The 14,113-nt window shown below is 36.9% G+C and overlaps 1 protein-coding gene across 1 annotated transcript in view; it reads right to left on the bottom strand.

Moving 5' to 3' along the window:
• The window catches only part of LOC6035148 (partitioning defective 3 homolog), a 169,232-nt gene that overhangs the window by 94,916 nt on the left and 60,203 nt on the right, over window positions 1-14,113 (bottom strand). The gene's annotated exons all lie outside the window — the stretch shown is intronic.

The raw sequence follows: 14,113 nt of genomic DNA, 5'->3' as shown, positions 1-14,113 counted from the left end.
CGAAGACGAGACGAGTGACGAAACAAAACTAAACCAAACCATTGCATTAGAGCGAGGGAAGAAATGCGTTTTTAAAAACCTCAGATAACCGGCCAAGTGGTGTAGAACTCACGAGACGATGGAGGTGGTAATCTGATCTACGTGAATCGCTGAATATTTGTTTTCAGGGTATTCGAGGGAAAATGAGGGAGGGATTGCAGTTTGGGCAGTGTTTGGAAATTTTAAATTTTTCGATTTTTTGTAAAATTACATCTTTTTTCATGTAATTTTACATTTCCATAGAAATTGAGGCAAAATTACATCAAAAATACGTAATTTTATTGAGATATGAAAATAGTGATATTTTTACAACCCTGCATAAACAAGCGATAAAAAATCGCAGATAGAACGCTCCCTAAAAGATACCACAAACATTGTTATAGGTGTTCCTCGAGGGCTCGGTTATAAATCCATTGTCGTGTCATCGGCGCGGAATTTGGGCCATGTCAGCGCGAAGAAAGATAGCAGCGATGGTCCCAAGGTAACGCTCAGATAAAGAAGAGACTTCCTGTAGACAGGAAAAGGGAAAATACTTGAATGCTCGTTACACGATGCTTGATAATCGTTTTGGAGGTGAAAACAAAAATTATTGTCGATTCCCACGAGCATATGTTGATCGCAAGCGCAAATTGTATAATTATTTTCGACCTTTTCGACTTCGACAGCCGGCATCGATTAGGGTCACCACCGTCGAGATGATCAAGTCGTCGTCAAAATGGTCAAAAATCACTACCCTTTTCTCTTGATGTGTAATTAAACATCATCATCGAAAAATTTCAACATTTTCCCCCCTTCTCACGAATTCATACTTTGTTTGTTCTCACTGTAGCAAAACAGAAAAAAACGGAACAAACACTTGAAAACGGAACAAAAACTTGAAAACGGAACAAAAACTTGAAAACGGAACAAAATATTAACCAAACAAACCGAATCGAATTGAGTCATCCGAGCGTTGCTTCCGGAAAGCAAACCGCACCACTTCCGGAGCCATCAGAGGGGGGTAGACCGTTCGACGGTGACCAGCGCAGCAGCGGACAAGCCTTCAGGGTCATGCTCTGGTATGACCCGGAGTTGGAAGTGAAGAAGTGCCTATTTTTTATGGTCTGTTTTGTTTTGAGGAAGCATTTTTTTTTTTTTGCTCATTTTTACCCTGACCCAAAAACGGAACAAACTTATCTTGCAACTTTATCAGAAGTAAAAAAAAACGAACAGAATGATGTTAATGGGTGGTGAAGAATTTTACAACGTGGGTGCAGTTTTACCTTGGCTTGATTTATTAAGGGGGAGAAGGAATTGAGGGCAAATTTCGTTGACCGGAAAGATGATCGCATTTCTGCGAAATGGTCAATCAGAATGGTCTGTTGGTCTAGATTTTTGCACTTGGTTTAAACTAGTTATGCAGATTTTTCAATATTCTTTGCATTTCACCTAAGTCACAATATCTCTTGACGGTGTTGCCAGATACGTGATTTATCAGAAAACACCCTTTTTTATTTTCTAGACGTAACCAAACCATTTATATAATATTTGTTATGTACTTTAGAACTAAACAATTTATTATGTTTATTTTTTAAACTCACTTTTCTTGATAGAAAAAAAACAGTTGAAAATGTTTATATTTTAATCAAAAAATCATCAAATAAAAATCATCAAAAAATCATCTAATTTATAAAAAAAATCTCTAGAGATATACAGTCCAGACTCGATGATCCGAAGGCTTCGGACTTTTGACTTTTGAGAATCAATGAAACAAATGTTTTGAATGATCCTTTCTTTAGCACCATCTGTCGGTGAGTAGCAAAATTACATTTTTGTATGGGCGATCCTCTTACCAGCTTTAGCGCCATCTCTTGGACAGTAGCCTGATTTTTTCAATCCTAGAAGTTTTTTTTCGGGATGATGCCCTTGAATTCCAGAACTGTTATCAAACGTAAACAACTTAACTGTTTTTGTAAATAATATTATATTTTGTTGTCGATTCAATTCGATCGATTAGTTTCGTGCAGAAAAAATAGCACCTGTACGACGTATATAAAGCTTGCCACTCGGATGTCAGATACAGACTCCACAACTTGGGTAGTACAAAAAAGTGAAAAATACGAAAAGAAAAAATGAATAATTTATTCCTAATTTTCTTGGTAACAATTGTGCTGGCAATCGGGGGCGTCATTGCATATGATCCAATGACTAAACCTGCGAATAGATGGGACTATGATCAGAAGCAGTATCCCGTACCGAAACCTAGTAAGTTAAGGTTATTAAATTTATTTAAAAAAAAAACTAACCATTATGTCTTAACAGTGAAACGTTGCTCGTTTGTCAACGGAAAATGGATCGGATTATGTCGCTGAAAGTAAACCAACTTATGAAAGCTTGAATAAAATATAAAAGTTAGTCCCAAAAAAAATCTAATCTACGAACGTCCCCTTTTCTCCGAAAATCCTCAAGTTTACACAGCGGACACAAGTCAATTCGAATAATCGAATCACAAAAAAAATGTATTTTGCTGTCTTATTTTTTTTCTCCCGATCAATTTCACTTGAAATTGGGTAGAAATACTTTATGAAGTGTACACAACATTTTCTTCTTAACTATATTTTCACTTCAGCTGGAGCACTTAGAAATTCTTGATGAGTATCCAAAAATCGTGAACCTGAGAATCACGTCAGCGTTTCCCACTGAGAGTTTTGGCTCGAGAACGGCTCTAGCCAAAATTATCAGTGTGTTTTATCTATTCAACTATTTTTTCTGTATAGGGGGAATATACCCATTTTAATCACACTAAGCTGTTCGACCAATTCTCATCACTTTTGCCGTTTTCCACTATTAAATCATCATTTTCAGGTGTATCAACAATGATGAGTTGCTTGCTCAATTTTATTTGAGCTATTTATTACTTTGGAACAGTCAAACACTTGTTATTTAACCCTTTCAGGCCTGATGGGTCATATATGACCCATACCGAAATTCGGTTGTATAAAATCACACAGTGCTCAAAACATATAACATTGTTCAGCAAAGTTGTAATTTATGAGTTGCTGTACCTAGGAAAAAATGTTTGAGTGGTTGTTAATGGCCTTTTTGGCGACCTAGAACATCCTGAAAACCTGAAATTTGGAAACTTCAGAAAATGTTGAAGATAATTCAGGTTTACAACGATTTTTCAAGGCAAATGAAGTTTAGTTATTACCAGTCACATCCTCACGACCATTTGGGACCACTTCGATCCCTTTGGATCTCTTTTGGGATGATCTAGGTCCTCCAAAGTGTCCTGGAATACAGATCTTGGAGTCTACCGCCGTAACAACACGATTCTACCAAGTTTCCGATTATGGTTCATATGCAGTGATGTCCCTGGGACCCTTTGGCAACACTATGAGCTATGTGGGTCACTTTTGGGATGTTCTGGGTCCTCCAAAGTGTCCTAGAATACAGATCTTGGAGTCTACCGCCGTAACAACACGATTGTACCAAGTTTCCGATTATGGTTCATATTCAGTGATGTCCCTGGGACCCATTGGAAACACTATGAGCTATTTGGATCACTTTTGGGATGTTCTGGGTCCTCCAAAGTGTCCTAGAATACAGATCTTGGAGTCTACCGCCGTAACAACACGATTCTACCAAGTTTCCGATTATGGTTCATATTCAGTGATGTCCCTGGGACACTTTGGCAACCCTCTGAGCTATGTGGGTCACTTTTGGGATGATCTGGGTCCTCCAAAGTGTCCTGAAATACAGATCTTGGAGTCTACCGCCGTAACAACACGATTCTACCAAGTTTCCGATTATGGTTCGTATTCAGTGATGTCCCTGGGACCCTTTGGCAACACTCGGAGCTATGTGGATCACTTTTGGGATGTTCTGGGTCCTCCAAAGCGTCCTGGAATACAGATCTTGGAGTCTACCGCCGTAACAACACGATTCTACCAAGTTTCCGATTATGGTTCATATTCAGTGATGTCTCTGGGACCCTTTGGCAACACTATGAGCTATGTGGATCACTTTTGGGATGATCTGGGTCCTCCAAAGTGTCCTGAAATACAGATCTTGGAGTCTACCGCCGTAACAACACGATTCTACCAAGTTTCCGATTATGGTTCGTATTCAGTGATGTCCCTGGGACCCTTTGGCAACACTATGAGCTATTTGGATCACTTTTGGGATGTTCTGGGTCCTCCAAAGTGTCCTAGAATACAGATCTTGGAGTCTACCGCCGTAACAACACGATTCTACCAAGTTTCCGATTATGGTTCATATTCAGTGATGTCCCTGGGACACTTTGGCAACCCTCTGAGCTATGTGGGTCACTTTTGGGATGATCTGGGTCCTCCAAAGTGTCCTGAAATACAGATCTTGGAGTCTACCGCCGTAACAACACGATTCTACCAAGTTTCCGATTATGGTTCGTATTCAGTGATGTCCCTGGGACCCTTTGGCAACACTCGGAGCTATGTGGATCACTTTTGGGATGTTCTGGGTCCTCCAAAGCGTCCTGGAATACAGATCTTGGAGTCTACCGCCGTAACAACACGATTCTACCAAGTTTCCGATTATGGTTCATATTCAGTGATGTCTCTGGGACCCTTTGGCAACACTATGAGCTATGTGGATCACTTTTGGGATGATCTGGGTCCTCCAAAGTGTCCTGAAATACAGATCTTGGAGTCTACCGCCGTAACAACACGATTCTACCAAGTTTCCGATTATGGTTCGTATTCAGTGATGTCCCTGGGACCCTTTGGCAACACTCGGAGCTATGTGGATCACTTTTGGGATGTTCTGGGTCCTCCAAAGCGTCCTGGAATACAGATCTTGGAGTCTACCGCCGTAACAACACGATTCTACCAAGTTTCCGATTATGGTTCATACTCAGTGATGTCTCTGGGACCCTTTGGCAACACTATGAGCTATGTGGATCACTTTTGGGATGATCTGGGTCCTCCAAAGTGTCCTGAAATACAGATCTTGGAGTCTACCGCCGTAACAACAGGATTCTACCAAGTTTCCGATTATGGTTCATATTCAGTGATGTCTCTGGGACCCTTTGGCAACACTATGAGCTATGTGGATCACTTTTGGGATGATCTGGGTCCTCCAAAGTGTCCTAGAATACAGATCTTGGAGTCTACCGCCGTAACAACAAGATTCTACCAAGTTTCCGATTATGGTTCATATTCAGTGGTGTCCCTGGGACCCGTTGGAAACACTATGAGCTATGTGGATCACTTTTGGGATGTTCTGGGTCCTCCAAAGTGTCCTGGAATACTAGAAGTATACCTCCGTAACAACACGATTGTACCAAGTTTCCGATCATGGTTCATATTCAGTGATGTCCCTAGAACCCTTTGGAAACACTCTGAGCTATGTGGATCACTTTTGGGATGTTCTGGGTCATCCAAAGTGTCCAGGAATACAGATCTTGGATTTTCCCACCGTAACAACATGATTCTACCAAGTTTCCGATTATGGTTCATATTCAGTGATGTCCCTGAGACCCTTTGACGAACACGAGAAACCAATCCGCGGACGTGGAGATAAGTGAGATTGAGGGGAAACCTCGTATATTTTTGACCCATATATAGTTCGATACCGATCATATAGCCCAATTTTCAGCTCGAATTTTGCCTGAGACTATGTTAGCGAGAAGAAAGTTGCAGTTGAGGCATTTCTCCGTGTATTGCTACAGAGTTTTTCAATGCTCAGATTCAGCCGCCCACAGATCGTTCGAGAGATTGAATGTGTTGGGTTTTGGGAGGTTTATGACTTGAACAAATTCAACTAACGCTGCAGTCAAAATCCTCCCTCGACCGCCACCTACCCCTTTTGCCTCGACAAATGGGATTCAAGCCATCCTTTCGCTTACAAAGCGAAACCCGCCAGGAGCTGGCACCCTTTAGCATTACTAGACTCCAAGAACTGTATTCCAGGACACTTTGGAGGACCCAGAACATCCCAAAAGTGACCCACATAGCTCATAGTGTTGCCAAAGGGTCCCAGGGACATCACTGAATATGAACCATAATTGGAAACTTGGTAGAATCGTGTTGTTACGACGGTAGACTCCAAGATCTGTATTCCAGGACACTTTGGAGGACCCAGAACATCCCAAAAGTGATCCACATAGCTCAGAGTGTTTCCAAAGGGTTCTAGGGACATCACTGAATATGAACCATGATCGGAAACTTGGTAGAATTGTGTTGTTACGACGGTAGACTCCAAGATCTGTATTCTAGGACACTTTGGAGGACTCAGAACATCCCAAAAGTGATCCACATAGCTCAGAGTGTTTCCAATGGGTCCCAGGGACATCACTGAATATGAACCATAATTGGAAACTTGGTAGAATCGTGTTGTTACGGAGGTATACTCCAAGATCTGAATTCCAGGACACTTTGGAGGACCCAGAACATCCCAAAAGTGATCCACATAGCTCATAGTGTTGCCAAAGGGTCTCAGGGATATCACTGAATATGAACCATAATCGGAAACTTGGTAGAATCGTGTTGTTACGGCGGTAGACTCCAAGATCTGTATTCTAGGACACTTTGGAGGACCCAGAACATCCCAAAAGTGATCCACATAGCTCATATTGTTGCCAAAGGGTCCCAGGGACATCACTGCATATGAACCATGATCGGAAACTTGGTACCATCGTGTTGTTACGGAGATATACTTCAAGATCTGTATTCCAGGACACTTTGGAGGACCCAGAACATCCCAAAAGTGATCCACATAGCTCACATTGTTGCCAAAAGGTCCCAGGGACATCACTGAATATGAACCATAATCGGAATCTTGGTAGAATCGTGTTGTTACGGCGGTAGACTCCAAGATCTATATTCCAGGACACTTTGGAGGACCCAGAACGTCCAATAATGAAATGTAACTTTTTTTTGCCTGTTTCTGTTTACTCATGGAAAAAATGAACTACTGGTACCAAAATTGTAGATTAACACAGCTCAGAAAAATTCAGGCCTGAAAGGGTTAAGCTGTAATTCATGAGCAAAGTGCTGATAGGCCGATAATAGAAATAGGCTGAAAAAGGGTATAGTTCCCCTACTTGAACACATTTTTGCATTTTTCGCTACAACTTTTTTTTTGTTCAAATCAAATTGTTTAAATCAAAATTTGTACACGGAAATTTGTATTTGCCGATTTTTTTATCTAACTTTTTCACAAAATTTTAATATCCTAAAGTCCTTATTTCTGATTTTTTTAATTTGAGATTGGAGCCATAGAAAAGTATGCACAAAAAATTTGCCACCATGTTACGATTTTGAAAAAAAAATGTTCACGAAAATTTTTTCCCGACTTTTATTCACTTTTTTACAAAATTTAAATTTTCTAAAATCCATATTTTTAAATTTCTGAATTTTTGTAATAGAGAAAAAAAAACCGCAACTTTTGAGCTACATAAAAGTGTTTTACAAATTTCTGAAAATTTTGCAAAATTTAAATTTCCTTGAATCCGTTTTTTAAATTACTTTTATAACTTTTAGGGGATAGGGGACGACCAAAAACTGCAACTTATGAGCTTTTGGACAACGATTTTGCCGCCAAGTTAGGCCGTTGCAAATATTCTTTAAATTGATTTCCCTCAACTCTGGCTGAAGTCAAGAGGGGGGTAAAAAAAGTATAATAATTAAAATTACGAGCTATGGTTTCAACATTTTTATGAAAAAGTGATTTAAAATGCATTATACACATATTGAATTGTTTTGCAATCATTAGTTTCCAGAATATCAAAAAAAAAATACGACATTTTTTTGAGAAAAAAAAGTTTTTGCGTTACATTTGGTACATTGGAATTTTATAAATATTCAAAATATTTTTAAACGAGCCCAATAATAATCATATTTGGCAAAAAAAAAAATGCGTTTTAGATTGTTGCAGTTGATTTGACTTTTATTTTCATTAAATTTTTCAAAGTTTTTTGAGATTTTTTTTCCCGATTTTTGGGGACAATAAACTTAAAAAAATGTTTGCAACGGCCTTAGGATTTTGATAGAAAAAATTGATACACAAATTTTTTCTCGATTTTTTAATTATATTTATTTTGTAACTTTAATTTCCCAAAATCCGTAATTTTAAATTTTTGAATTTTTTCGATTTTATTTTAATAGTGTCAATTATTGTTCATTTAAAAAAAATATTTTTTCTCGAAAAGTTGAGAAAACTTCCAATAAAATTGACTCTAGAGACATTGAAAAGTGGTACTCTGGTTGCTAAAATACAGCGAAAAAAAGAAAACCAATTGTCCTATTTACAATGTTAAAAAGTAAAACAATTGTAAAAATGTTGATTCCCTCGAAAAACAATAATTTGAGAAAATTTAAATCAAGCTTATATAAGCTTATATATTTGTTTATCCTTTCCTCCATTCATCGGTCAGATGGCCGAGTGGGCTAAGGCGCCAGTCCTTACTGAGGGTGCTGGGTTTGAATCCCGTCGGTTGCAACTTTTTTTTGTGTTTACAAAAAATGTACATGCAGTGTGTAATATTAAGTGTCTTTTTTGACGAAGGTGATGTGCATGCTTTTGCATGCGATTTTACCATCGGATTTTTTGCTGTGTAATCAAGTGCTAAAAACACTAACTTTTCCACACCCAAATGAGCACTTTTTTGGGTGACAGTAAAAAGGCAATTTTGCTATAGAATGACAGAAAAGAAGCTTTTCCGGAATGGAATTGCCAAAAAACTGGTTTTCTTCATTCCAATGCTTTTACAAAAAACAATGGTTGAAAATGGATTATGACGAATTTTTTGATTAAAGTCCCAGCTTGGTTGTAGAATGTTGAAAAAAGGTGGAATAAGTAACGTAGCAAATACCGAAGCCAAATCGATTTCTCAAAGAAAACGTTTAAAATTGATTTGTTCCAATAATTTCCAACGGATTTCTCGGAATCTATTCCTAACCTATAAATATAATAATTTTCGATCGAGTAATCAAGTCACAACTCAAATTGAGATCCGAAAATGAAGTTCACTCTGCTGGTAGCATTCGTTGTCGTCCTGATGGCAGCCCTGGTGGTTGCTTTCGAAACGACCCTGGAACATCCCATGGATTTGGAAAAACGAAGTCTCGATGAACGTACGGACATGGAAAGCACCATTTCCGAAGGTCCAATGGAAGGATGGGGAAAACGAAGCCTGGAAGAGGGTGCAACACCGACTTGCATCGGCTGTGATTTGGGATAAATTTCGAACTAACTAAAAAATCAAAATATGTTAAAAAATAAAATACATGAGCAAGTGAATTATACAACTTTTAACAAACGCATCAAATGGTGAGTTTTGATATTTCAAAAGGGCCCCAACAAAAGCTACTTCACGTAACATTGACATTCAAGCTTTCAAAAGAGAACCCATCACTAAAGTTAAGAGCCCTTACTAGCCATTCAATCAACAACTTTGGAAAGCTCCAGCAAACAAAGGGCAATCAAAACTGGATCGAAAATAAATTACACAAAAAAAAATCAGGTGCCTGTGCCGGACGAATTGAGGGTGCCATAAAAGGCCCTCCGAAACGACCCTCTTCGTCAAACTAATGAAAAACAACTCTCGGCGCTGCCGTTGTTGAACCGCAGGAACCGACGATGATGAACGGCAAGTGAGGAACAATAAATCCCATCCAACACAGAGAGCGAGCGAAAAAGTGAAAATATGAACTAGAAAAGCCGCGAAACATATTTTATCACAACAACAAAAGACGACGCGCGACGCGGATGATCTCCCCTGGACCAGGGCCGTGACCACGCGAAATGTGGGTCACTACTCGCCTCTCAGCGGTGACCATCGGTGGCCGCAACCGCCACGATAGCAGGTGGGTTACGCTTCATAGTTCACTGGAGAATACGCGAGCTTTTTATAGCAACTTTGGTCGAAAATCGGCTGAAAGAAAGCTTATTATAGCAAACTAAGCTTTTTTTTATAGCGAGTAGTTCCGCAACCGACCACCAGAGTGAGAGCGTGCGCGCAGCGCACAATTCGGCCTGACAGGCCGAATCCACTTGCCATAATGGCGGCCGCTCTCTCGCGAGAGCGACTCCGACAAAAGTTCGTTTGATACTGCGCGTGCGCTCACGCGAGAGCCACATCCCAAAACCTGTCAAACCAGTTTTGCTCGTGCTAGGTTCTTCTCTCTCCGCACTCTCCCTCTCCCCTCTCCTCTCCTCATTCCTTCTCGTTCTCTCTCAGCGTGTTTTCTGTGTTTTGTATACAGCGCGCGCTGCTGCAACCACGCCAACTACGACGAAAACTTGGTTCGAAGGTATTTTCCAGATCGAGCACCGCGAATCGAGCGCGAATGCCACAAGAACTTTGGAGGAAGAAAAAAGAGAACAAAAATGCTTGAAAAGCACTCGTTTGAGGTTAAGAACGCACTGTCTCTCGGCGTCGTCAAGCCGTTTTATTTTTTTGCTTTTCTTCTTCAAAGGATGTCGCGCTCTTCTAGGGGAAGAAGAAGAAGAAGCATCCCATTTTGTTCCTTTTCTAGACACACAATTCCACAGAACATCCGACGACGGACTCGCACTCTCTATAGCGGTAATCAGAGGGTTGGTATCTTGTGCTGACGTTCAGGTTGGTAGATTTGAACGCGGATCAGAGGAGGGAAGAAGAAGAAGCACGGTGAGCAGTCCCGAAAAGGCTGACGTAATCAAGATTTTGGGAGTGTTTAGGATGGCTGGTGGAATGTGGCAGCTTCTGGAAGCGATGTGGAGGAATCTTGCAGAAAAATTTGGAAGTTTGCGCCTTTCATTATAAATAATTTCAGTGTAATGAAAACAAACTACTTAGTTCTATTGTGTATTAATTTAATACCTCATAAAACTGATTCATCATCAAATTACTCATTGTGAGAGAATAATTCTCTCAAACGAACACCAACGCGGAGTTGTGTTCATTCGTTCATTAAAGGCAAGTTCATCATATTAGCGAATGACTATCACTTTTTTTTATTAGGCCGTGGTGGCCAAAACTGTAAATACGCAAATTCGATATGCCAAGGTCACGGGGTCAATTCTCGATTTCGACAATTTTTTTAAGAGAAAGGTGAACTCTTTCAGGTCTGAGTTTCCTGAGCTGTGTTAAGCTGTAAATTTGATATCAGCAGTTCAATTTTGCCATTACTAACTCAAAACCGGCAAAAAAAATTACATGAAAACTCATGGTCCTCCAAAGGTTCCAGGAAAACATTGACATAAAAATTAAATACAATAACACATAAAAAAGAATTTGTATTTAAGAATTCAAGCATGTGGGTCATTTCAGGCCACCTGAGTACAAATTTGGACTCGACCTTCACCGATTTGGACCAAACTTGGAGGGAACGTTCATCTATTGATAGTTAACATAAATCCCAAGTTTGGTGCTGATCGGACCATACCTCTATTTTTGGTACCGCCCTCTTTTTTGACGATTTTCTTAAAAACTTTTTCTTCTTTTAATCATAACTTTGCAACTATTTGAGCAAAAGACTTTCTACAGATTGCATTTTATTGAAATTTAACCCTTAAATGCCTACTAATATTACATTTTAACGTATTAAGTATTAAAATTCAGTTTCGACCAATGCTTTATATGTTTGTTTGTTTTATTTTATCACCATCGTGTTCCCCGGACAATTTTACGTAACAATCAATGTAGACCTCAAACTAAAATGAACTATTGGCGAGATACAGCGAATTTAATGAAAAAAGTTTGATTTTGAGATGCACTCTGGGCTATGAATTCACATCCGAAATAAGTTTCTCACATATAAAAACCGAACTATGCGGGATTCATCCCTTTTTGTTGAAAAGTACACCATGTACTTCCGAGTGCTGCGCAAAATCAAACTTTTTTCAGTAAAATCGCTGTTTCTCGCCAATACTTCATTTTAGTTTGAGGTCTACATTGATTCTTATGTAAAATTGTCCGAGGAACACGATGGTGATAAAACAAAACAAATAAAAATATAAGGAGTTGGTCAAAACTGAATTTTAATACCTAAAACGTTAAAATATATTATTAGTGCGCATTTAAGGGTTTAAATTTTATTTTTAACGAATTCCTTGGACAATTTTTTTTTAAAATGTAACCTGTAGAAAGTCTTTTGCTCAAATAGTTGCAAAGTTATGATTAAAAGAAGAAAAAGTTTTTAAGAAAATTGTCAAAAAAGAGGGCGGTGCCAAAAATAGAGGGATGGTCCAATCAGCACCAAACTTGGGATTTATGTTAACTATCAAAAGATGAAGGTTCCCTCCTAGTGGTGTCCAAAACGGTGAAGGTCTAGTCCAAAAGTGTACTCAGTTGACCTGGAATGACCCATATGTATCAGAATTTGAGTATTCAATAATTTATTTTTTGTTCTTTGGTTGTCTTAAATTTTAGATGTTTTGAATAGTAAATTTTGACTTTTATAGGTTTAAAATTCTTGAATTCATTTATTTTCATTTTTGTGATACCCATATTTTTGGAGCATTGAATTTAATATTTTTTAAATTATAAATTTAAGATTTTTTGAAGAATTTCTTTTTTTATTTTTGAATATTAAAAAACTGTATTTTTTAATTCTAGATTAAAAACAACTAAAAAAATCTAAAGTGTTTTAAATTTTTGAAACCTCGAACTTATAATTTTATTTTTTCGTATTTTTTATTTTCTTGCTTTTAACAGCAAACTTATGTTCTGCGGCTCCATGTTAGTCAAATTTGAAAAGTTGATTGCCTATACAATTTAAAATTGCATTTTTCAATATTTCATTGCTGCCATATTAGTTTTGAGAATTCTAAATCACTTTAAAGAAGTTTAGGGGTCATACTAAAACCCAACAATCAAAAATAAGACAACGAAACCAAATTATTTTTCGTGATTCGATTTTCCGAAGGGAAATTTTGCCAAGGCCTTCGGATAATCGAATGTATCAGAATTTAAGTATTAAATAATTTATTTTTTGCTCTTTGGTTGTTTTAAATTTGAAATTTTTTGAATTGTTTTAAATTCTGGAATTAATTCTCAAAAAAAATTACTCCAAAATTTCTAGAGTATTGAATTTTAGGATTTTTAAAACTTAAGATTTTTCATAAGAATTTTTTTTTTAATTTTTGAATATAAAAAAATCAGTTGTTTTTTAATTCTGGATTAAAAAAAAGTATAAAAACAAAAAATATTTTACATTTCTGAAACTTCGAATTTTGAATATTTAATATTTTTTTTTGTTCTTTGGCTGCTTCAAATTTGATTTTTTTTTGTCATTTTTTTCCAAAATTTTTGGAGTATTGAATTTTAGGTTATTAAAATAATTAATTTTAGATTTTTCTTAAGGATTTCTTTTTTTATTTTTTGAATATTAAAAAAACTGTTTTTTTTTAAATTATGGATTAAAACAACTATAAAAATCAAAAATATTTTAAATTTCTGAAACTTCAAATTTTGAATATTTATTATTTTATTATTTGTTCTTTGGTTGTTTTATATTTTAATTCTTTTTTTAATTTTAAATTTAAAACAACCAAATAACAAAAAATAAATAATTAAATATTCAAAATTTGATGTTTCAGAAATTTCAAATATTTTTGATTTTTATAGTTTTTTTTTAATCCATAATTAAAAAAACAGTTTTTTTAATATTCAAAAAATAAAAAAAGAAATCCTTAAGAAAAATCTAAAATTCATAATTTTAAAAACAATACTCCAAAAATTTTGGAAAAAATTTTACTTTCATAAGTTTTAAATTTTTGAATATTTTTTTTAATTCCTGAATTTTTGGAATATTGAATTTTAGGTTTGTTAAATTATGAATAAGGTTTTTTTTTAAGGAATTCTATTTTTCATTTTGAATATTAAAAATTTGTATTTTTCAATTCAGCATTTAAAAAAACTGTAAAGAATTCAAATATGCTTTAAATTTCTGAAACTTTGAATTTTGAATGTTGGGCTTTAAGAATATCAGAATAACCATGCCTGGAAAATTGGTTAAAATGTGTTGTTTCGGCGGTAGACTTCTAGATCAGTTTTACAGGATTCTTTGGAGGACTCAGATCATCCCAAAAGTGGTCAAAGGAGCTCAAAAGATGGCGGCCAGGCCTA

Source organism: Culex quinquefasciatus, chromosome 1 (genome assembly GCF_015732765.1).
Source record: "Culex quinquefasciatus strain JHB chromosome 1, VPISU_Cqui_1.0_pri_paternal, whole genome shotgun sequence".
Lineage (NCBI taxonomy): Eukaryota > Metazoa > Arthropoda > Insecta > Diptera > Culicidae > Culex > Culex quinquefasciatus.
This window is presented reverse-complemented; position numbering and strand designations above follow the sequence as displayed.